The following is a 21,881-nucleotide window of genomic DNA, read 5'->3' as shown; positions in this document are numbered from 1 at the left end:
TGACTCTAGTGCAAGTGGGAGACTGTTGGAAATATGCCCTAGAGGCAATAATAAATGGTTATTATTATATTTCTTTGTTCATGGTAATTGTCTATTATTCATGCTATAATTGTATTGTCCGGAAATCGTAATACATGTGTGAATACATAGACCACAACCTGTCCCTAGTAAGCCTCTAGTTGACTAGCTCGTTGATCAACAGATAGTCATGGTTTCCTGACTATGGACATTGGATGTCATTGATAACGGGATCACATCATTAGGAGAATGATGTGATGGACAAGACCCAATCCTAAGCATAGCATAAAAGATCGTGTAGTTTCGTTTGCTAGAGATTTTCCAATGTCAAGTATCTTTTCCTTGGACCATGAGATCGTGCAACTCCCGGATACCGTAGGAGTGCTTTGGGTGTGCCAAACGTCACAACGTAACTGGGTGACTATAAAGGTGCATTACGGGTATCTCCGAAAGTGTCTGTTGGGTTGGCACGGATCGAGACTGGGATTTGTCACTCCGTGTAAACGGAGAGGTATCTCTGGGCCCACTCGGTAATGCATCATCATAATGAGCTCAATGTGACTAAGGCGTTAGTCATGGGATCATGCATTGCGGTACGAGTAAAGAGACTTGCCGGTAACGAGATTGAACAAGGTATTGGGATACCGACAATCGAATCTCGGGCAAGTAACATACCGTTTGACAAAGGGAATTGCATACGGATTGATTGAATCCTCGACACCGTGGTTCATCTGATGAGATCATCGTGGAGCATGTGGGAGCCAACATGGGTATCCAGATCCCGCTGTTGGTTATTGACCGGAGAGGCGTCTCGGTCATGTCTGCATGTCTCCCGAACCCGTAGGGTCTACACACTTAAGGTCCGGTGACGCTAGGGTTGTAGAGATATATGTATGCGGAAACCCGAAAGTTGTTCGGAGTCCCGGATGAGATCCCGGACGTCACGAGAGGTTCCAGAATGGTCCGGAGGTAAAGATTTATATATGGGAAGTCTTATTTTGGTCGCCGGAAAAGTTTCGCGCTTTATCGGTATTGTACCGGGAGTGCCGAAAGGGGTCCGGGGGTCCACCAAGGGGGTCCACCAGCCCGGGGGGGGCCACATGGGCTGTAAGGGTTGCGCCTTGGCCTATATGGGCCAAGGGCACCAGCCCCAAGAGGCCCATGCGCAAGAGATAAGAAAAAAGGGAGAGTCCTAAAGGGGGAAGGCACGTCCGAGGTGCCTTGGGGGGGAAGGACTCCCCCCTGGCCGCACCCTTCCTTGGAGGAAGGGGCAAGGCTGCGCCCCCCCTCTCCCTTGGCCCTATATATAGTGGGGGGGAGGGAGGGCAGCAACATCTATGCCTTGGGCGCCTCCCTCCTCCCCTGCAACACCTCTCTCTCTCGCAGAAGCTCGGCGAAGCCCTGCCGGAGAACCGCTACATCCACCACCACGCCGTCGTGCTGTTGGATCTCCATCAACCTCTCCTTCCCCCTTGCTGGATCAAGAAGGAGGAGACGTCGCTGCACCGTACGTGTGTTGAACGCGGAGGTGCCGTCCGTTCGGCACTCGGTCATCGGTGATTTGGATCACGGCGAGTACGACTCCGTCATCCACGTTCATTGGAACGCTTCCGCTCGCGATCTACAAGGGTATGTAGATGCACTCCCTTCCCCTCGTTGCTAGTAGACTCCATAGATGCATCTTGGTGAGCGTAGGAAAATTTTAAATTATGCTACGATTCCCAACAGATATGTCCAAGGAATCCCACTTGCTAGAGCCAAAACTCACATTTGCTGAATTTGGCATACAGTTGATGATCGCGAAGTCTTTGCAGAACTGCTCGAAGATGCTCCTTATGTTCGTCCTTGCTCTTGGAGTAAATGAGTATGTTGTCAATGAACACCACCACAAATTTGTCCAAGAAGTCCATAAACACCTTGTTCATCATATGCATAAAGAATGCAGGAGCATTGGTGAGGCCGAAGGACATAACGGTGTATTCATAAAGACCGTACCGAGTGGTGAACGCGGTCTTAGGAATATCTTCCTTCTTTATCTGGAGTTGATGATATCCCGTCCTCAAATCAATTTTGGAGAATACTTTGGCCCCACTGAGTTGATCAAACAGATCATCAATCCTCGGCAGTGGATACTTGTTTTTGATGGTGACGTCATTCAGCTGTCGGTAGTCTACGCACATTCTAGACTGCCATCCTTTTTGTCCACGAAGATTGCGGGTGATCCCCATGGTGAAGAGCTTGGATGAATGTATCCTTTCTGCAGCACCTCATCGAGTTGTTTCTTCAACTCCATCAATTCTGAGGAAGGCATCCGATAATATTTCTTATGTATCGGAGTGGTTCCAGGCACCAGGTCAATAGCAAACTCCAATTCTCGGTCTGGTGGCATGCCGGGTAATTCTTCAGGAAATACATATGGATACTCGCTGACCACTGGAATTAATTCCACCTCTTCTGCCACGGCTGCGAAAACCATATCTTTCATGGGGATGCGCTTGCGGGCATAAAAACTGGTAGTGCGACCTTCCATATTTTTCAGGGTAACTTCTCGGGTCGCACAGCTGATGCAGACTTGGTATTGGGTCAACCAATTCATGCCCAGAATGACATCCAATTTGTTGGAATCGATGATTATCAATGATGTTGGAAACTTGACGCCCTTGATGTCGATCTCCAAATTTCGGCAGACGAGATTGCTTCTGAGTAGGGATCCCGGGGATTGTACCAGCATGTGTTTTCCCAAAATCGAGCAAGGAAAATTGCTTTGGGAAGCAAAACCCCGCGAAATAAAAGAGTGGGAAGCCCCAGAGTCAAATAAAATTACGGCTGGTATGTCGTTAATGAGAAACATACCAATGACGACTTCCGGGTCCTCTTGGGCTTCGTCTGCGGAGATGTGATGAACTTGTCCTTGGATTATATCGGGGGCGGAATACGGCTCCATGTAGTTGACTTGCGGCTGAAATGGAGCGGCGTGCTTGGTGATCTTGGGACACTGTCGGGCGTAGTGTCCGGTTTGACCACAGCTGAAGCATGAATTGTTGCGCTGAAAATCGTCGCGCACCGGGCTAGTCACGACATTCTTGACTTGTGTAGTAGTCTTGTTGACATTCTGCTGCCAATTGGGTTTGTACTCCACCTGAGTCTGTTGCCAAGTACGAGCCTTTTGCATTGGTTGCATATCCTTCTTTGGCTCGAATTTGCGCTTGTGGTCATTAACGGCTGGCTTGTTGTCGTGCATGAGCTTATGTTCCCTCTCGGCGATGAGGGCCTTATTCACGAGAGTCAGGAAGTCTGGGAAATCAAACATGCTGAGAGTGCACCTGAGATGCTGAAGGCCTCCAAGAAAGGTCGATCTTCCGCTCTTCTGTGGCCACATCGTGGAGAGAATAGCGGGCCAAATGGTTGAATTTGTTCAGATACTCATTGACGGTCGTGCTGCCTTGAGTGAGAGCGAGAAATTCACGCTGCTTGATCTTCATGATTCCGGTGGGAATATAATACTTGCGGAAATGATCCTTGAATTTTGTCCAAGTAATTTCCTCGTCCGCGGGCCATATTGCTTTGGCATTATCCCTCCATATAGCGGCAGCTCCTTCGAGATAATGCGTTGCGAAAGGAACCTTGTCTCCTTCTTCAGTGCAGGCAATCTCCAGTTTCTTCTCAATGGTCCTTAGCCAGTCGTCGGCGTCCAATGGATCAATTACTTGGCTGAAGCTGGGAGGGTTGGTTCGCTAAAAATCTGATAGCTTGGAGTGATGGCCATTCTGGTTTCCATTCTGCCCAACCATAACTTGTACACTTTTCAGTACTTCCAGCAGAACGTCACTTCTTCTTTCTTCAAACATTCGCATGATTTGCTCGGTGGAAGGCAGTTGTGGCGGTGGAGGCGGAGGTGGCTGGTATGGCTCAGGGGAATGTCCCGCCTGTCTTGCGTAGTGACGGACAGGGACATCCTCACCAGCTTGACTGCTGCTGCCTCCACATGACATCCTATTTTTTGTTTTCCCAATACATAGCAACCAAGATGAGAAAATTCCAAAATGGGGGAAAAACCAATGACAAATCCCGGAAGAAAACAACGAATAAAAACCAAGTCGAATAAAAGAGTACAGCATAATTATACATAGTCCCAACATGAAAGTAAACATCACAATGGGTCTACTACCCTCGTACATGAAACTACGCGTCATGACAAGTGCGATTGCAGCCATACATCATGCTCATGACTACAACGATACTCTAACGGTCTACTGCTCGGATGGTGCTGCTGCAGGCTCGTCTCCTGAGCTGGACCCAGATCCTGAACTGATAGTAGAGACCTCCGGGAGAAGAGAGGTGCACTGGCGCTGCCTCGAGGGCTCTCCCTCAGGGGCAGGCGGTGGATGGGATCTAAGCATAGGAGCAGCAGGAGTAGGGACAAGAGAAGACCATGCAGCAGGAGCGCTGCGAGCGTTCACCGCTAGAGGGTTAATGGTACCCTGCGAGGTCGTGGAAGGAACAGAGGTGGGAGGAGCAGAAGTGTAGATGACAGCTGGAAGAGGGTTCCTTATACGAGCAGCAGCGAGAGCGGCGCGAGCGCGTGAGAGCTCCCGAGCTAACTTGTAGTTAAGGAGATAACTAGCGGTGATGTAGCGTGCAAGGTGCCTAGTGGGACGATCGCACGCCGGGTTAATCAAAGGAAAGCGGATACGCCCATTCTCGTGCAGAGATGGGTAGTAGAAAAGACCAGGGTGGGTGTGCATGCAAACCTCATTGTAGTGCAAGTCTACAAGAGCCTCGATAGCAGCAAACTAAACCGCCTGAGATGGCGTAGAAGCAAGACCACCCTTAGACGAACGAGTGTAAGCGCCGGATGGGGAACTGTGGTGTAGAGTGACCTCAGCATAATACTCATACAATGCACCGGCCAGATGCTCGCGATACACCCAATACTCTAGATCAGCACCCTCTGGATAGAGTCATCGCCACACGTTCTGAAGCAGGTGCGGTGATGTGCACGGAGCTGGCTCAGGATGGTACAAGATCGATACTGGTGCCATATACACGCACAAACCATACGGTTAGTAATAACAACAATTAAACATGCATGCAATGCAACAACCAATTCCTATGTCTACCGGCACTCAAACGAAACTATCTACCGTTTTACTAACGCGCTACCGGTCTAGCGTGTCCTACAATCAGTGCGGCTCTGATACCAAGCGTTGTGGCACCCCGACTCAGAGCAACCGGTTTACCCTGCATTGCCAGCCCAAAGATCGAGTCTTCTGGCAACACACAACAACATGGTACAGAAATAACCGCTTTATTGATACTACCGGGGTACATAGGTCTGATATTACATCGAGATTCGAGGCCAAGCGGCACGCACGGTGCTGCTGGATAGTATGTACATTATTTAATGAACATGGCTGGGGCCTCGATCACACGAAACTACGCGGCAGCGGAAGAACGTTGTAGCAGAACTCCATAGCACAGGGACACCGACGTGGACACAGTCTAGACACGAGATGTGCTCCGATGTGAATCGACTTGCCTGAAAGCTAGCATAACACGCCAGGTCAGTACATTGAATGTACTTGCAAGCTCACAACAAACATAAGCACAATGATAGACAATATCATGATAATTAATCCGGTTAAACTAATGCAAGAAAATACTACAGATGCAAAACATCCAAACAGCCCACCGAGTCACACGGACTTGCTTACCAGACGGTTACCTCGTAACAAAACGGTGACCACACCGGGGTCACACCTGAAACCAATCGCTCATGAACACCTCGAGTGTTCAAGGTTCACCACGAAACAATGCATCACAACAATTTCTAGTTTGCAAGATTAATTATAGAAGTTGACCCATGGTGTGACTTACTCCCGAGTTTTGCCCATAACCGAGGGCGCGGCTATCGATAGATTAAATACACTCCGCAGAGGTAGCGCACTTTACCCACACTACGGAATACCTGGCCTCGTACTCCCATTCGGGTGGACCAAAATATCCCGACGAAACCCTCCCTTTGTCATGCACTCTCCCCGGCCACTCCGACCATCTCCCTCTCGGGGCTAGGTCTTGGGTGGCCCCGTGTCTACCAAAGACACCAACGGCCACCATCGTGGCAAAACGGTCCCAAACGGGGACAAGGTACCATAAAAACAAAAACGAGCACACAAGGTTATGTCTACCTACCGGGCCAGGGTATCCACGCCCATAACCTTCCCTCGTGGGAGGCACCGGTGAGAGCCACAGCAAAGGACTTGTCGGCTAGATGAAGCTCTGAGGGCTTGGCGGGGTCCAGGCAGCACCAGCAGACCCCCAATGCCCCGCCCAAGTAGCCGCTTGAGCTCGAGAGGCACTGGAGCGTGGCAGCTGGACTGCGGGGACCGCTGGAGTCCTCGGGTCGGGGCGACGGCAAGAGGCCTGCCCGGCCGGGCTTCTGCTCGTCTACGTGTTCGTGGAGGTGGTGTGGAGTGGTGCGTGGCTAGCAAGTGAGGCGGGGGCGCTATATATAGCCGGAGCGGGGGGGAACGTGTCGCCGCCGGAGCGTTCTGGACACGCGGCGGACGTCAACGAGAAGCTCCAACGCGAGGGGGCAAGATCCTGCGTCGACTCAGGGGCTTGCCCACGCTTGCGGACGCGCACAGGAGGCGGTTGGAGAAGAGGACAAGTGCACGCACACACTGTGCCGATTTGGACGCAACGCGCCCGTGCTTTCTACGGCGGCTCCGGCATCGGCGAGCGCCAGGGAGGGGTCAAGCTTGATGGGTCGAGGGTTGTGGCGCGGTGCGGCAGTCGGAGGCGAGCGCTGGAACGAGCACGCGCGAAACAGAGGGCAAGGCGACGGCCAGAGCGCGTCGAGACGCTGCCAGGCGTCGTGTCCTCGTGCGGTCACCATGCTGGCATGGTCAAAACGACGGCCAAGAGCGGCCAAACCTTGTCCAAACGCTCGACCATGCAGTGTACGTCAAGGAGGGGTGATGGATCATACCCAGGCTGACCAGACGTGACTCTACCAAGCTGGCAAGTTTCTGGTCAGAAACTTGGTCGCCAAGTTTGGCCACCTTCTAGAAGGCCATTAGGGCTAATCTCCTGGGGTTTAGGGTTTCTTAGGAAAGTGCTTAAGCTCAAGAAAGCTCAAGGCCAAAAGCTAAAGGAAAAATGTACTTGCTGTACAAACTAGGATTTTAGGTCAGAAGAGAAAAGATTTTCTACAACAAAAATATTACAAAAAGTGATGCAATATTTTTGCATGGGAAGGTGTGCCAGGGTTCTAAGAATATTTAGGAATTATCTCAGATTTTTCTGACCAAGAAAAATTGAGGTTGCTTTTGGAGCACATGGTTCTGAAGTGAGTTTAAGAGAGAAAAATGAATATTTTTCTTTTAGGAAAAATATTCATTTGATTATTTTGGGAGTTTGTGGGAGGAATAAGATAGATGGGTCACTTGGGTGAAAGCCAAGGATATGCCCAAGTGACAAGTCCATTTGAATTGATCCAAAACCCAAATCAAATCAGGGCAAAAACCATGGTGAAAACCAAGTCCGAAAAAAGAGAGAAGGCAAGTCCGGCAAAAGAGAGAAGGCAAAATCCGGGCTGTCACACAGTGAACCCTCGTACTCCTCTCCGCGTGGGCATCCACTGTCGCGTCTTCCCCGGCTCCGCGTCATCCCCTTCCTAGGCCTCGCCGTCGTCCACCGCCCTGGTGCTCTCGGCACGGCGTGGTCAACGTGGTCAAGGAACGACTTCCATCGGAAGAGTACTGTACGTGGAGAGGCTGACAGCTGGGTGCACGGCAACCGCAAGGAAGTGCCTCCTTATTACGCGGAAAATAATTATTCCTCCACCTGACAGCAGGGACCCACCGGACGGGCCACCGTATTTGGCAAAAATACGTTTCCCCCCTGACTGCTGGGACCCACCGGACGGGCCACCGTATTTCGTGAAAAAAGTTCCCCCCGCTATCAGCTCGGACCCACCGGAAGTGCCTCCTTATTACGCACAAAAAAATGAATACTCCCCCTGCTAGTTGGGACCCACCTTGGTGGGAGGCTGACTTGTGGGTATACTAAGTTGACGGGGACGGAGTGCTTTGTCAACTTAGTCAATATGAACGATTCTAGCTCCAGTGACCGTACGATGTCCATCCAACGACCGTAGTGCTTCTTCAACCTCTGGTCTTCTTGCTCCAGCCGCCCAAAGCAGCGCCGGCCTGCCGCATGCTCCTGCCTCCCGTGGCCGGCTGTGCTGCCACGGAGGCCTCACCGCCCCCTACTATTCCCACCGCTGGCCAGGCCCTGTGGCGACGGCAGCTTCACACCGCAGCCGAACCAGTGAACCCTCGTACTCCTCTCCGCGCGGGCTTCCACTGTCACATCTTCCCAGGCTCCGCGTCGTCCCCTTCCTAGGCCTCGTCGTCATCCACCGCCCTGGTGCTCTCGGCGCGGCATGGTCAACGTGGTCAAGGAACGACTTCCATCGGAAGAATACTATACGTGGAGAGGTTGACAGCTGGGTCCACGGCCGCAGCAAGGAAGTACCTCCTTATTACGCGGAAAATAATGATTCCTCCACCTGACAGCAGGGACCCACCGAATGGGCAACCGTATTTCGTGAAAAAAAATGCTTCCCCCTGACTGTTGGGACCTACCAGCTACATCTCCGCACGCAAGGAAGTGCGTCTGGGCAAAAAAATGATTCGCCCCCTGACTGCTGGGACCCACTAGCTACATCTTTGCACGCATGGAAGTGCGTGATAGTTGGGACCCACCTGGTCGAAGCATATGTAGCGTTGTCATTCTGGTCGCGAATGTGTACGTACATACTGGTCGATGTAGAGGCGCGCACGTGTCGTAGTAGAGGCTCGCATGTAGCATGTACACGTACGTACAGCGGCCAGGGTGCAAGAAAGTAAATACGGCCACGCACGTACATACGGGCGGCATCTCGAACGCCTACTTGCACGTACGTACGGCCAGGGCTCGTGTACATGGCTGGGTCGGAACGGAGAAACAACGTCGTCGTCGTGTTCATGGGGAGGCAACGGAATGCGTTGTGTTCATCGGGAGGCAACGGAGCGCGTGGGAGACAACCGGCTTGGACGGAACATCCGATGGAAACGAGGCCTGCGTACCGCAGAACGGAGGAAACGGCCTTGTGTTCGACCGGCCACGTTCGAAACGGGACCCTGTTCATCGGGAGGGGTCTGGCGTACCGCAAAACGGAGGAAACGGACCTCCTACGGTCGAAACGGGGGTCCTGTTGATCGAGAGGGGTGTGGCGTATCGCAAAATGGAGGAAACAGATTTGTATTGGAGCGCTACGGTCGAAACGGGGGTCCTGTTCATCGGGAGGGGTGTGGCGTACCGCAAAACAGGACTCCACGGGATACTGTTCATCTCCACCGTCGACCCCCTCCAGCCTCCACGGGCTACTGTTCATCCACCGTCGACCTCCTCCAGCTCCACCTACGACTGTTCATCCACGGGCTCCTGTTCATCCAGCCTCCACCACGCACTACTCCACCGGCTACTGTTCAACCAACCCTCTCCACGGGCTCCTATTCAACAACCCCTCCACGGGCTACTGTTCATCCAGCCCTCCACCATCTACTGTTCATCCAGCCCTCCACGGGGTGGTTTGATGTCTACTACACAACCTTCTTCTTGTAGACGTTGTTGGGCCTCCAAGTGCAGAGGTTTGTAGAACAGTAGCAAATTTCCCTCAAGTGGATGACCTAAGGTTTATCAATCTGTGGGAGGCATAGGATGAAGATGGTCTCTCTCAAACAACCCTGCAACCAAATAACAAAGAGTCTCTTGTGTCCCCAACACACCCAATACAATGGTAAATTGTATAGGTGCACTAGTTCGGCGAAGAGATGGTGATACAAGTGCAATACGGATGGTAGATATAGGTTTTTGTAATCTGAAAATATAAAAACAGCAAGGTAGCAAGCGATAAAAGTGAGCGTAAACGGTATTGCAATGCTAGGAAACAAGGCCTAGGGTTCATACTTGTTGGAAATATGCCCTAGAGGCAATAATAAATAGGTTATTATTATATTTCCTTGTTCATGATAATCGTTTATTATCCATGCTAGAATTGTATTGATAGGAAACTCAGATACATGTGTGGATACATAAACAACACCATGTCCCTAGTAAGCCTCTAGTTGACTAGCTCGTTGATCAATAGATGATTATGGTTTCCTGACCATGGACATTGGATGTCGTTGATAACGGGATCACATCATTAGGAGAATGATGTGATGGACAAGACCCAATCCTAAGCCTAGCACAAGATCGTGTAGTTCGTTTGCTCAGAGCTTTTCTAATGTCAAGTATCACTTCCTTAGACCATGAGATTGTGCAACTCCCGGATACCTTAGGAATGCTTTGGGTGCACCAAACGTCACAACGTAACTGGGTGGCTATAAAGGTGCACTACAGGTATCTCCGAAAGTGTCTGTTGGGTTGGCACGAATCGAGACTGGGATTTGTCACTCCGTGTAAACGGAGAGGTATCTCTGGGCCCACTCGGTAGGACATCATCATAATGTGCACAATGTGACAAGGAGTTGATCACGGGATGATGTGAGTTACGGAACGAGTAAAGAGACTTGCCGGTAACGAGATTGAACAAGGTATCGGGATACCGACGATCGAATCTCGGGCAAGTAACATACCGATGGACAAAGGGAATTGCATACGGGATTGATTGAATCCCCGACATCGTGGTTCATCCGATGAGATCATCGTGGAACATGTGGGAGCCAACATGGGTATCCAGATCCCGCTATTGGTTATTGGCCGGAGAACGTCTCGGTCATGTCTGCATTGTTCCCGAACCCGTAGGGTCTACACACTTAAGGTTCGATGACGCTAGGGTTATAGGGAAAGTATGTACGTGGTTACCGAATGTTGTTCGGAGTCCCGGATGAGATCCCGGACGTCACGAGGAGTTCCGGAATGGTCCGGAGGTAAAGATTTATATATGGAAAGTTGTTGTTCGGGTTCCGGGAAAAGTTCGGGTTTTTTCGGTATTGTACCGGGAAGCTTCCAGAAGCTTCTGGAGGGATCCGGAGGTCCGGAAAATGTTCCACCACGTCCAATACAGCAGCATGGGCTGTAAGGGGGCGCCCTAGCCTTAATGGGCTAGGGGCACCAGCCCCCCCAAGGCCCATGCGCATGGGAGAGGGGAAATCCTAAGGGGGAGGGCCTCCACTTGACTTGGGAGGCACTCCTCCCCCCTTTGGCCGCCCCCAAGCCCCATCTAGGGCTGGACGCACCCCTTGAGGGGGAAACCCTAGATGGGGGGCGCAGCCCTCCCCCTCCCCTATATATATTGGGGTTTTGGGGCTGCCCAACACATGAGAACGTCTCTCTTTCGGTGCAGCCCTACCCCTCTTCTTCCTCCTCCTCTCCCGCGGTGCTTGGCGAAGCCCTGCGGTATTGCCACGCTCCTCCATCACCACCACGCCGTCGTGTTGCTGCTGGATGGAGTCTTCCCCAACCTCTCCCTCTCTCCTTGCTGGATCAAGGCGTGGGAGACGTCACCGGGCTGCACGTGTGTTGAACGCGGATGCACCGTTCTTCGGTGCTCAGATCGGAATCAACCGCGATCTGAATCGCTACGAGTACGACTCCCTCATCCGCGTTCTTGCAACGCTTCCGCTTAGCGATCTACAAGGGTATGTAGATGCACTCCCCTTCCCCTCGTTGCTAGATTACTCCATAGATTGATCTTGGTGATGCGTAGAAAATTTTGAATTTCTGCTACGTTCCCCAACAGTGGCATCATGAGCTAGGTCTATGCGTAGTTTCTATGCACGAGTAGAACACAAAGTAGTTGTGGGCGTCGATGTTGTCAATTCTTCTTGCCTCTACTAGTCTTATCTTGTTTCGGCGGCATTGTGGGATGAAGCGGCCCGGACCGACCTTACACGTACACTTACGTGAGACAGGTTCCACCGACTGACATGCACTAGTTGCATAAGGTGGCTAGCGGGTGTCTGTCTCTCCCACTTTAGTCGGAATGGATTCGATGAAAAGGGTCCTTATGAAGGGTAAATAGAAATTGGCATATCACGTTGTGGTTTTACGTAGGTAAGAAACGTTCTTGCTAGAAACCTATACAAGCCACGTAAAAACTTGCAACAACAATTAGAGGACGTCTAACTTGTTTTTGCAGCATGTGCTATGTGATGTGATATGGCCAGAAGATGTGATGAATGATATATGTGATGTATGAGATTGATCATATTCTTGTAATAGGAATCACGACTTGCATGTCGATGAGTATGACAACCGGCAGGAGCCATAGGAGTTGTCTTTATTTTTTGTATGACCTGCGTGTCATTGAATAACGCCGTGTAAATTACTTTACTTTATTGCTAAGCGCGTTAGCCATAGAAGTAGAAGTAATCATTGGCGTGACAACTTCATGAAGACACAATGATGGAGATCATGGTGTCATGCCGGTGACAAAGATGATCATGGTGCCCCGAAGATGGAGATCAAAGGAGCAAAATGATATTGGCCATATCATGTCACTATTTGATTGCATGTGATGTTTATCATGTTATGCATCTTATTTACTTAGAACGACGGTAGTAAGTAAGATGATCCCTCACTAAAAATTTCAAGAGACGTGTTCCCCCTAACTGTGCACCGTTGCGAAGGTTCGTTGTTTCGAAGCACCACGTGATGATCGGGAGTGATAGATTCTAACGTTCGAATACAACGGGTGTTGACGAGCCTAGCATGTACAGACATGGCCTCGGAACACATGCAAAACACTTAGGTTGACTTGACGAGCCTAGCATGTACAGACATGGCCTCGGAACACAAGAGACCGAAAGGTCGAACATGAGTCGTATAGTAGATACGATCAACATGGAGATGTTCACCGATGATGACTAGTCCGTCTCACGTGATGATCGGACACGGCCTAGTTTGACTCGGATCATGTATCACTTAGATGACTAGAGGGATGTCTATCTGAGTGGGAGTTCATTAAATAATCAGATGAACTTCATTATCATGAACATAGTCAAAAGGTCTTTGCAAATTATGTCATACGCTTTAGTTCTACTGTTTAAGATATGTTCCTAGAGAAAAAATTTAGTTGAAAGTTGGTAGTAGCAATTATGCGGACTGGGTCCGTAAAACTGAGGATTGTCCTCATGCTGCACAGAAGGCTTATGTCCTTAATGCACCGCTCGGTGTGCTGAACCTCAGCGTCGTCTGTAGATGTTGCGAAACATCTGACACACACGTTTTGATGACTACGTGATAGTTCAGTGCGTATTGCTAACAGTTTAGAATTGTGGCACCAAAGACGATTTTGAAACGTCGCAGAACATATGAGATGTTCCGAAGACTGAAATTGGGATTTCAGACTAGTGCCCACGTCAAGAGGTATGAGACCTCTGACAAGTTTCTTAAGCCTGCAAACTAAGGGAGAAAAGCTCAATCGTTGAGCGTGTGCTCAGATTGTCTGAGTGCCACAATCGCTTGAATCGAGTGGGAGTTAATCTCCCAGATGAGATAGTGATAGTTCTCCATAGTCACTGCCACCAAGCTAGTAGAGCTTCGTGATGAACTATAACATATCAAGGATAGTTATGTTGATCCTTGAGCTATTCGCGATGTTTGACACCGCGAGAGTAGAAATCAAGAAGGAGCATCAATTGTTGATGGTTAGTAAAACCACTAGTTTCTAGAAGGGAAAGGGCAAAAGGGATACTTCATGAAACAACAAATCGTTTGCTGCTCTAGTGAAGAATCCCAAGGTTGAACCCAAACCCGAGACTAAGTGCTTCTGTAATGAGGAGAACGGTCACTGAAGCGGAACTACCCTAGATACTCGGTAGATGAGAAGGCAGGCAAGGTCGACAGAAGTATATTGGATATACATGTGTACTTTACTAGTACTCCTAGCAGCACCAGGGTATTAGATACCGGTTCGGTTGCTAAGTGTTATTAACTCGAAATAAAAGCTGCGGAATAAACGGAGACTAGCTAAAGGTGAGATGACGATATGTGTTGGAAGTGTTTCCAAGGTTGATGTGATCAAGCATCGCATGCTCCCTCTACTATCGAGATTTGGTGTTTGCGTTGAGCATGATTGGATTATGTTTATCGCAATACGGTTATTCATTTAAGGAGAATAATGGTTACTCTGTTTATTTGAATAATACCTTCAATGGTCTTGCACCTAAAATGAATCTCGATCGTAGTGATACACATGTTCGTGCCAAAAGATATAAAGTAGTAATGATAGTTCCACATACTTGTGGCACTGCCATTTGAGTCATATTGGTATAGAACGCATGAAGAAGCTCCATGTAGATGGATCTTTGGACTCAGTCGTTTTTGAAAAGATTGAGACATGCGAACCATGTCTATTGGTATATATGCATGAAGAAACTCCATGCAGATGGATTGTTTGGACTCACTTGATTTTGAATCACTTGAGACATGCAAATCATACCACATGGGCAAGATGACTGAAAGGCCTCGTTTTCAGTAAGATGGAACAAGAGAGCAACTTATTGGAAGTAATACATTTTGATGTATGCAGTCCAATGAGTGCTGAGGCATGCAGTGGATATCGTTATGTTCTTACTTCACAGATGGTTTGAGCAGATGTTGAGTGTATTTACTTGATGAAACACAAGTCTGAATTATTGAAAGGTTCAAGTAATTTCAGAGTGAAGTTGAAGATCGTCGTGACTAGAGGATAAAATGTCTGTGATATGATCATAGAGATGAGTATCTGAGTTACGAGTTTGACACACAATTAAGATATTGTGGAAAGTGTTTCACAATTAATACCGCCTGGAACACCATAGTGTGATGGTGTGTCCGAACATCATAACTGCACCCTATTGGATATGGTGCATGCCATGATGTCTCTTATCGAATTACCACTATCGTTTCTGGGTTAGGCATTAGGGACAACCGCATTCACTTTAAATAGGGCACCACGCAAATTCCGTTGAGACGACACCGTTTAGAGAAACCTAAGTTGTCGTTTCTTAAAAGTTTGGGGCTGCGATGCTTATGTGAAAAAGTTTCAGGCTAATAAGCTCGAACCCAAAGCGGATAAATGCGTCTTCATAGAATACCCAAAAACAGTTGGGTATACCTCCTATTTCAGATCTGGAAGCAAAAGTAATTGCTTCTAGAAACAGGTCCTTTCTCGAGGAAAAGTTTCTCTCGAAAGAATAGAGTGGGAGGATGGTGGAGACTTGATAAGGTTATTGAACCGTCACTTCAACTAGTGTGTAGCAGGGCACAGGAAGTTGTTCCTGTGGCACCTACACCAATTGAAGTGGAAGCTTATGATAGTGATCATGAAACTTCGGATCAAGTCACTACCAAACCTCGTAGGACGACGAGGATGCGAACTACTTCAGAGTGGTACGTGATCCTGTCTTGGAAGTCATGTTGCTAGACAACAATGAACCTACGAGCTATGGAGAAGCGATGGTGGGCCCGTATTCTGACGAATGGCTCGAGGCCATAAAAATCCGAGAGAGGATCCATGTACTTGATGGTCGTAAGGCTGTTGGGTGCAGATGGACTTTAAGAAGAAGACGGACATGGACGGTAATGTTACCTTCTATGAGGCTCGACTTGTGGAAAAGAGTATTTTCACAAGTTCAAGGAGTTGACTACGATGAGATTTTCTCATCCGTAGCGATGCTTAAGTCCACCGGAATCATGTTAGCATTAACTGCATTTATGAAGTCTGGCAGATGGATGTCAAAACAAGTTTCCTTATCTGTTTTCGTAAGGAAAGCTTGTATGTGATACAATCAGAAAGGTTTTGTCGATCCTAAGGATGCTAAAAGGTATGCTAGCTCCAGCGATCCTTCTAAGGACTGGAGTAAGCATCTCGGAGTTGGAATGTACGCTTTGATGAGATGATCAAAGATTTTGGGTTTATACAAAGTTTATGAGAAACTTGTATTTCCAATAAAGTGAGTGGGAGCGCTACAACATTTCTGATAAGTATATGTGAATGACATATTGTTGATCCGAAATGATGTAAAAATTTCTGGAAAGCATAAAGGGTTGTTTGAAAGGAGTTTTTTCAAAGGAAGACCTGGATAAAGCTGCTTACATATTGGGCATCAAGATCCATAGAGATAGATCAAGACGCCCGATGATACTTTCAAAAGAATGCACACCTTGACATGATTTTGAAGGAGTTCAAAATAGATCAGCAAAGAAGGAGTTCTTGGCTGTATTATAAGGTGTGAATATTGAGTAAGACTCAAGACCTAACCACAGCAGAAGAGAGAGAAAGGACGAAGGTCGTCCCCTATGCTTTAGACGTAGGCTCTACAGTATGCTATGCTGTGTACTGCACGTGAAGTGTGCCTTGCCATGAGTTGGTCAAGGGGTACAATAGTGATCCGGGAATGGATCACATGACAGCGCTCGAACTTATCCTTAGTATCTAGTGGACTAAGAAATTTTCTCGATTATGGAGGTGAAAAGGAGTTCGTCGTAAAGGGTTACGTCGATGCAAACTTTGACACTAATCCGGATGACTCTGAGAAGTAAACCAGATTCGTATAGTAGAGCAATTATTTGAAATGGCTCCAAATAGCGCGTGGTAGCATCCACAAGATGACATAGATATTCGTAAAGCACACACGGATCTGAAAGGTTCAGACCCGTTGACTAATAACCTCTCTCACAAGCATAACATGATCAAACCAGAACTCATTGAGTGTTAATCACATAATGATGTGAACTAGATTATTGACTCTAGTAAACTCTTTGGATGTTGGTCACATGGTGATGTGACCTGTCAGTGTTAATCACATGGTGATGTGAACTAGATTATTGACTCTAGTGCAAGTGGGAGACTGTTGGAAATATGCCCTAGAGGCAATAATAAATAGGTTATTATTATATTTCCTTGTTCATGATAATCGTTTATTATCCATGCTAGAATTGTATTGATAGGAAACTCAGATACATGTGTGGATACATAAACAACACCATGTCCCTAGTAAGCCTCTAGTTGACTAGCTCGTTGATCAATAGATGGTTACGGTTTCCTGACCATGGACATTGGATGTCGTTGATAACGGGATCACATCATTAGGAGAATGATGTGATGGACAAGACCCAATCCTAAGCCTAGCACAAGATCGTGTAGTTCGTTTGCTCAGAGCTTTTCTAATGTCAAGTATCACTTCCTTAGACCATGAGATTGTGCAACTCCCGGATACCGTAGGAATGCTTTGGGTGCACCAAACGTCACAACGTAACTGGGTGGCTATAAAGGTGCACTACAGGTATCTCCGAAAGTGTCTGTTGGGTTGGCACGAATCGAGACTGGGATTTGTCACTCCGTGTAAACGGAGAGGTATCTCTGGGCCCACTCGGTAGGACATCATCATAATGTGCACAATGTGACAAGGAGTTGATCATGGGATGATGTGAGTTACGGAACGAGTAAAGAGACTTGCCGGTAACGAGATTGAACAAGGTATCGGGATACCGACGATCGAATCTCGGGCAAGTAACATACCGATGGACAAAGGGAATTGCATACGGGATTGATTGAATCCCCGACATCGTGGTTCATCCGATGAGATCATCGTGGAACATGTGGGAGCCAACATGGGTATCCAGATCCCGCTGTTGGTTATTGGCCGGAGAACGTCTCGGTCATGTCTGCATTGTTCCCGAACCCGTAGGGTCTACACACTTAAGGTTCGATGACGCTAGGGTTATAGGGAAAGTATGTACGTGGTTACCGAATGTTGTTCGGAGTCCCGGATGAGATCCCGGACGTCACGAGGAGTTCCGGAATGGTCCGGAGGTAAAGATTTATATATGGAAAGTTGTTGTTCGGGTTCCGGGAAAAGTTCGGGTTTTTTCGGTATTGTACCGGGAAGCTTCCAGAAGGTTCCGGAGGATTCCGGAGGGATCCGGAGGTCCGGAAAATGTTCCACCACGTCCAATACAGCAGCATGGGCTGTAAGGGGGCGCCCTAGCCTTAATGGGCCAGGGGCACCAGCCCCCCCCAAGGCCCATGCGCATGGGAGAGGGGAAACCCTAAGGGGGAGGGCCTCCACTTGACTTGGGAGGCACTCCTCCCCCCTTTGGCCGCCCCCCAAGCCCCATCTAGGGCTGGCCGCACCCCTTGAGGGGGAAACCCTAGATGGGGGGCGCAGCCCTCCCCCTCCCCTATATATATTGGGGTTTTGGGGCTGCCCAACACATGAGAACGTCTCTCTTTCGGTGCAGCCCTACCCCTCTTCTTCCTCCTCCTCTCCCGCGGTGCTTGGCGAAGCCCTGCGGGATTGCCACGCTCCTCCATCACCACCACGCCGTCGTGTTGCTGCTGGATGGAGTCTTCCCCAACCTCTCCCTCTCTCCTTGCTGGATCAAGGCGTGGGAGACGTCACCGGGCTGCACGTGTGTTGAACACGGAGGCACCGTTCTTCGGTGCTCAGATCGGAATCAACCGCGATCTGAATCGCTACGAGTACGACTCCCTCATCCGCGTTCTTGCAATGCTTCCGCTTAGCGATCTACAAGGGTATGTAGATGCACTCCCCTTCCCCTCGTTGCTAGATTACTCCATAGATTGATCTTGGTGATGCGTAGAAAATTTTGAATTTCTGCTACGTTCCCCAACAATACTTTCACTAGTGCAAGTTCTCTCAACAATAATAACATAATTGGATCATATAACTATCCCTCAACATGCAACAAAGAGTCACTCCAAAGTCACTAATAGCAGAGAACAAACAAAGAGATTATGGTAGGGTACGAAACCACCTCAAATTTATTCTTTCGGATCGATCTATTCAAGAGTTCGTACTAGAATAACACCTTAAGACACATATCAACCAAAACCCTAATGTCACCTAGATACTCCATTTTCACCTCAAGTATCTGTGGGTATGATTATACGATACGCATCACACAATCTTAGATTCATCTATTCAAACCAACACAAAGTACTTCAAAGAGTGCCCCAAAGTTTCTACCGGAGAGTCAAGACGAAAACGTGTGCCAACCCCTATGCATAGGTTCATGGGCGGAACCCTCAAGTTGATCACCAAAATGTACATCAAGTGGATCACGTGATATCCCATTGTCACCACAGATAAGCACGGCAAGACATACATCAAGTGTTCTCAAATCCTTAAAGACTCAATCTGATAAGATAACTTCAAAGGGAAAACTCAATCCATTAGAAGAGAGTAGAGGGGGAGAAACATCATAAGATCCAACTATAATAGCAAAGCTCGCGATACATCAAGATCCTACCACCTCAAGAACATGAGAGAGAGAGAGATCAAACACATAGCTACTGGTACATACCCTCATCCCCGAGGGTGAACTACTCCCTCCTTGTCATGGAGAGCGCCGGGATGATGAAGATGGCCACCGGTGAGGGTTCCCCCCTCCGGCAGGGTGCCGGAACAGGGTCCCGATTGGTTTTTCGTGGCTACAGAGGCTTGTGGCGGCGGAACTCCCGATCTATTGTGTTCCCTGATGTTTTTAGGGTATATGGAGATATATAGGCGAAAGAAGTCGGTAAGGGGAGCCACGAGGGGCCCATGAGGGTGGAGGGCGCGCCCAGGGGGTGGGCGCGCCCCCCTGCCTCGTGCTCTCCTCGTTGGTCCCCTGACGTGCACTCCAAGTCTCCCGTATTGCTTTCTTTCCAAAAATAACTTTTCTGAAGGTTTCATTCCATTTGGACTCCATTTGATATTCCTTTTCTGCGAAACACTGAAACAAGGAGAAAACCAGAAACTGGCACTGGGCTCTGGGTCAATAGGTTAGTCCCAAAAATAATATAAAAGTGTATAATAAAGCCCATAAACATCCAAAACAGATAATATAATAGCATGGAACAACAAAAATTATAGATACGTTGGAGACGTATCATGGTCCTGTTCATCCAGCCCTCCACGGGGTCCTGTTCATCCAGCCCCAACCGGCTCGATCGATCGGGGTCCTCTTCATCCAGAGGCAACACCACGGGGTCCTGTTCATCCACCCCCACCGGGAACTGTTCATCCAAACCCCCCCAGCAACGCTCACTGTTCATCCAAAGGCAGCATCGATCGGCTTCAGTTAGCAGCAGTAGCGAAGGAATCGCTCGATCAGGTTCAGTTAACAGCCATCGATCGATCGCTCGGGTTCAGTAACGCGTAGCCTGCAGTGCAACCACTCGAGTTCAGTTAGAGCCCAACGCCTCGCACCCACGCGCGTGCGTGTACGAGAGAAACGCGCATCGCTCGGCCCGGACCACCCACCGTAACCGGGAACACCCCGATATTTTCCTCGCCCTCGCTTCTACCATGGTTTTTTCGTCATGGGCGGCCCAAAGAATGTCATGCAGCTGCGTCTCCGGCCCGCCCAGGACGAAAAGCCCATTTTCTGTCATGATTTTTTGTCATAGAAGTAGGAGCCCACCACATCTATGATGATACCGGGTTTTGTCGCAATTATCGTCATAGAAGTGTCATAAGTATGACAGAATTTTTTTTCGTTCGGCCCAAAATGTCACGGATGTGTCTTTATTTTTGTAGTGCTTGCTTGCAATGATAGGAGTGATCTTAAGAAATTATTAGCTAAGCTGAAAGAAAAATCTTTGAATGCTAGAATGAAATATGACCCTGCTTTTGCTACTTCACCTATCTGTGTTACTGATAAGGATTGTGATTTCTCTGTTGATACTGAGATAATTACCTTGGTTGAATCTGATCCTTTCTATGGCTATGAATCTGAAACTGTTGTGGCACATCTTACTAAATTAAATGATATAGCCACCCTGTTCACTAATGATGAGAAAACTCGCTACTACTATATCCTTAAATTATTTCCGTTCGCATTAAAGGGTGATGCTAAGATATGGTTTAATTCTCTTGATCCTGGTTGTGTGTGAAGTCCCCAGGATATGATTTATTACTTCTCTGCTAAATATTTCCCCGCTCATAAGAAACAAGCTGCTTTAAGGGAAATATATAATTTTGTGCAAATTGAAGAAGAGAGTCTCCCACAAGCTTGGGGGAGGCTTCTCCAATTACTTAATGCTTTGCCTGATCATCCTCTCAAGAAAAATGAAATAATTGATATCTTTTATAATGGACTAACCGATGCTTCCAGAGACCACCTGGATAGTTGTGCTGGTTGTGTTTTCAGGGAAAGAACAGTTGATCAAGCTGAATTGCTATTGAATAATATGTTGAGTAATGAAAATAATTGGACACTTCCTGAACCAACTCCTAAGCCAACTCCGAAGAAAAGGGGTATTCTATTTCTCAGTCCTGAAGATATGCAAGAGGCAAAGAAATCTATCAAAGAAAAAGGTATTAAAGCTGAAGATGTTAAGAATTTACCTCCTATTGAAGAAATACATGGTCTTAATTTGCCGCCTATTGAAGAAATACATGGTCTTGATAACCCAACACAGGTAGTAAAGGTAAATTTTCTCTATATGTCGGAGTAATGGGCCACGGGTAGGCTAACCCGAGACCCAGAACCTTTCAAGACATGAGGGCTGGCCGCGCCCCTCAAAGCACCAAGACTAAGTGCCGCCTTCTGGTGGCCGGCTGGAGGAATAGCCGGCTGCCCAAGACGGCCGGGTTCCAGAAGGCGGCATCAAGACTAGCCGACTCCTAGCAGGCGGCTTCCAGAGAAGCCGGCCCCTAGCAGTCGGCCCGTGGCACCCACAAAGGCTGCACCCTCATCAAGAAGGACAAGACAGGGAGAGGCTACAGTGTAGCCCATCCCTCCCAAATCCAGGGCCGGGCGTGGCCACAGTGCCCAGTACAGACGGAGATCTCCGCACGACGCGGCACTGTTGC

Source organism: Triticum aestivum, chromosome 5D (genome assembly GCF_018294505.1).
Source record: "Triticum aestivum cultivar Chinese Spring chromosome 5D, IWGSC CS RefSeq v2.1, whole genome shotgun sequence".
Taxonomy (NCBI): Eukaryota; Viridiplantae; Streptophyta; class Magnoliopsida; order Poales; family Poaceae; genus Triticum; species Triticum aestivum.
The sequence above is the reverse complement of the archived record's forward strand: the minus strand, read 5'-3'. Positions refer to the sequence as shown.